Consider the following 4,971-nt stretch of genomic DNA (forward strand, 5'->3'; position numbering starts at 1 on the left):
TCATGAGATATGGTGAAAGTGATGGGAGATTTACTTTATGGAAGTCAAATCTCTCATCCCAATGTGTAATGATCACCTTGCGGACACGTGTGATAAAAATTTCCGAGTATTTTAAATCGCCCGATCCTAATATCCGATTAGAATTTCGGATTTCGACATTCCGATTGAAAAATATTTAGAAAATAGGTATGAGTGTAATCAGAGTCTATTTTGACTCGAAATTAAATTACAAATCCAACGGAGCGATCGGAATTCGATTCTGAGTTACGGAACTCAAAACGACACTTTTTGAGCCGTACCGGGCGGATTTCGGCCCTGATAGTGGTCCAGAATCGACTGTCTCCAAAAATTACCAAAATTTACCAGAAAATCGAAAATAATATTTCAAGAATAAAACTCAACTAGAGTTTTGTCTAATTCCTTACCGAAAATTCCCAGAAATTCATTTTCGAATATATAATTAATGAAAATATTAGTAAAATCTTATAATTCAAACTCGTAAAATTCGCGGTGTTACATGGATAGCCACAAGTGAGACACCATGTCTTGAACTAAAACCTTAAAGTATTAGTTTCATAAGCATTTTCTACTATTAAATTATTTTAATCCTCCATGCATATTCAATATAGGACTTCACACTTGAATAAACACAACAATATTAATAATCAATCCTCAAAACTCTTTCTTTATTTACGTGGATTGCTTCAAATATTATTAATGTCTTTAAGGGGAAGGTGAGTATATATGTTATTCTTTCACATATTACTATCACTTTTTTTTACCTTGATCTCACAAATGAATGGGAATGATGCATAGAATATTTTCTTCTAGTACTTTCACTTTTATTATTCTAATATAATATTGACACACTTTAACTTTTTCAAATATAAATTTAGAGAGAGAATTCATTTGCTCCAAGAATAAGTTTAAAAAATATATTTTGCGTCTTAATCATTTATTATATACAAATTTAATGATTCACGTGATTTGGATAACTTTATAAGGTGATCCTTTTTAATTTTCTTGATTTCAGTTGTTTTTTATTAGTTTTCTTTAGTTGATTCTCTTGTGTCTTTTTGTGCATTGTTCCCTATTTTTTATTTTGTGGTGAAAAATTACATTAGATGAAAAACTTCACACTTTTGAACAGTTGTCAAAACACAGTGAGAGAAAAAAAAATGACTTATTATTTTTTAGAATATAATTTTATAAGAAATTCTAACATATAAAAATTGTATGCTCAATTTCAAATAATAAGAATTTGAGTTGTTAGTTGTTATAAAATAAATAAATTTATATCAATCACCAAATCACTCTTTCTTTATCGATACTAGCATGTTGACATGCACTGTCGTCTGCCAACCCACTTTCCTATCATTTATAATGTATAGTTTGTATGTTATAAATGTCAAATATAATATTTTATATTAAATATTTGTAATCTACAATTGAATTTATTCGAATTGTGTCATGTTCTACATTCAAAACTGATAGTTATAATGTAAGAAGAAATATATAACCAAATAATATGGAACATATATTGGTTGGAGAGGAACATTAGGTTAGATATGAGTTTTTAGTAAAAATTAGAAAATAGTGAGGGCAAAATAGGGAGAACCACAAATTACACCATGGTAGATGGTTATTTTGGGTTTAGGTGAGTATAATGATTCACATGATTTGAATTATTTATTAGATCTGAACTATCAGATTTTTGCAAAACACATAACTAAAAGGTGAAATATATTTTTTAACTTACTCTTGGAGTAAGTGGTTCCTCACACAAATTTAATATATAATTTTAAACTAAGGTAAATCTTAATCATATATATATATATTATATCTATACTCCTTAGTAAATGGAAAATACAAAATAATCATCTCACAATGGTGTAATTTGTAATTCTCTATTTTACTCACATTATCTTCTTATTTCTACAAAAAAAACCATATAACGTTCTCCTTTTATTTTAACCTCATTATTTTTTATTTTGAAAGTGTATTTAAAAAAGTTAAACATCACACTGATCCAATAAATTCAACTACAAATCACAAATATTTAACACAAAATTTTCATATATAATGTACAAACTACACGTTACAAAAGATAGGAAAACGGTTGACAGACATGACATTGACTGTGAATACGGTAGTAGTATATAAAGTTAAAACATTATTAATAAGCGTTTATATACTTTAACAAACATAATTTTTATATTTTAAAATTGTTATCTTCTATATCACTTACCTTGGTTCCTACATATTTCCCTAAAGTTGGAATCTATTCATAACGGAAATGCTATAGAATTTATGAAATATTAGGTACAAAAGCAAGAATCTTACGTTACAAAAAGAATGAATATTCACTATTTCTAGAATGATACACTGAGAATGATCAAATGCTCTAATCTATTACATTATTAGGTTCTTATTAATATTACCGTCGACATTTATCATTTCCTGTAATTGATTTTATAATAATTATTTTGAAACTGTGGAGAATAAATCAATACATCAGTCTAAATGTGCAATTAAGTGTATAATTTCTTAAATTGTATTTATTATTGTTTTCATTAAGAGTATAATATCTATGCACCGACAGTGTAAAGATTTATACACAGTCAGTTCATCATCTTCCCTAAGTTTGAATTACTTTTTTTTTTTGAAAAGTCAACGATGATTAAAAATGAATGGTGAATAATGCAATGATAGTGTAAAAACTCTTACGCGGTTAGTATATATATTTTTTTCTCTATCATTAATTGCATATTCTCCAGAAATTGGTATAGAATTAATTATTTTTCACCAATTATATCACTCAAATGAAATCATATTCGTCTCAATGTTTCATATTGCAAATGAAACATGAATAAATAAAAAAACCTAAACAAGACAAATACCAATTTTAATTGTGGGATAATATTACAAAATTGTATTAGACGAGTTATTTGGTTAATATTTCTCCTATGAGTATATTCTTCCAAAATCATTTCAAGAAAAAAATTGTATTGAATTGATATTTGAAAATATTTATTCTGTATCACGAGTTATTTCTCGTTATTAAACTTATTTAAATTGTTAATGATATTGATTCATGTTTGATCAATAATAATTACAATATAACTAAGTTTTGTTAAAGATGATATTTATATAATAAAATAACCTAAATAAGACAAATATCAATTTTAATTGTGGGATAATATTATTAAATTGTATTAGAAGAGTTATTTGGTTAATATTTCTCATATGAGTATATTCTTCCAAAATCATTTCAAGAAAAAAATTGTATTGAATTGATATTTAAAAATATTTATTCTGTATCACGAATTATTTCTCCTTATCAAACTTATTTAAATTGTTGATCATATTTATTCATGTTTGATCAATAATAATTACACTATAACTAAGTTTTGTTAAAGATTTAATTTANTAAATTGTATTAGAAGAGTTATTTGGTTAATATTTCTCATATGAGTATATTCTTCCAAAATCATTTCAATAAAAAATTGTATTGAATTGATATTTGAAAATATTTATTCTGTAACACGGGTTATTTCTCGTGATCAAACTTATTTAAATTGTTAATGATATTTATTCATGTTTGATCAATAATAATTACAATATAACTAAGTTTTGTTAAAGATGAAAGTTAGATAATAAAATAACCTAAATAAGACAAATACCAATTTTAATTGTGGGGTAATATTACTAAATTGTATTAGAAGAGTTATTTGGTTAATATTTCTCATATGAGTATATTCTTCCAAAATCATTTCAAGAAAAAAATTGTATTGAATTGATATTTAAAAATATGTATTCTGTATCACGAGTTATTTCTCCTCATCAAACTTATTTAAATTGTTGATCATATTTATTCATGTTTGATCAATAATAATTACAATATAACTAAGTTTTGTTAAAGATGAAAGTTAGATAATAAAATAACCTAAATAAGACAAATACCAATTTTAATTGTGGGATAATATTACTAAATTGTATTAGAAAAGTTATTTGGTTAACATTTCTCATATGACTATATTCTTCCAAAATCATTTCAAGAAAAAAATTGTATTGAATTGATATTTAAAAATATTTATTCTGTATCACGAATTATTTCTCCTTATCAAACTTATTTAAATTGGTGATCATATTTATTCATGTTTGATCAATAATAATTACACTATAACTAAGTTTTGTTAAAGATTTAATATATCACGAGTTATTTCTTGTTATCAAACTTATTTAAATTGTTAATGATATTTATTCAGATCAATAATAATTACAATATAACTAAGTTTTGTTAAAGATGAAAGTTAGATGATAAAATAACCTAAATAAGACAAATACCAATTTTAATTGTGGGATAATATTACTAAATTTTATTAGAAGAGTTATTTGGTTAATATTTTTCATATGAGTATATTCTTCCAAAATCATTTCAAGAAAAAAATTGTATTGAATTGATATTTAAAAATATTTATTCTGTATCATGAATTATTTCTCCTTATCAAATTTATTTAAATTGTTGATCATGTTTGATCAATAATAATTACACTATAACTAAGTTTTGTTAAAGATTTAATTTATATAATAAAATAACGACAAATATCAATTTTAAATGTGGGATAATATTATTAAATTGTATTAGAAGAGTTATTTGGTTAATATTTCTCATATGAGTATATTCTTCCAAAATCATTTCAATAAAAAATTGTATTGAATTGATATTTGAAAATATTTATTCTGTATCACGAGTTATTTTTCGTTATCAAACTTATTTAAATTGTTAATGATGTTTATTCATGTTTGATCAATAATAATTACAATATAACTAAGTTTTGTTAAAGATGAAAGTTAGATAATAAAATAACCTAAATAAGACAAATACCAATTTTAATTATGGGGTAATATTACTAAATTGTATTAGAAGAGTTATTTGGTTAATATTTTTCATATGAGTATATTCTTCCA

The sequence above is a fragment of the Lupinus angustifolius genome, chromosome LG04 (assembly GCF_001865875.1).
Source record: "Lupinus angustifolius cultivar Tanjil chromosome LG04, LupAngTanjil_v1.0, whole genome shotgun sequence".
NCBI classification, from domain to species: Eukaryota; Viridiplantae; Streptophyta; class Magnoliopsida; order Fabales; family Fabaceae; genus Lupinus; species Lupinus angustifolius.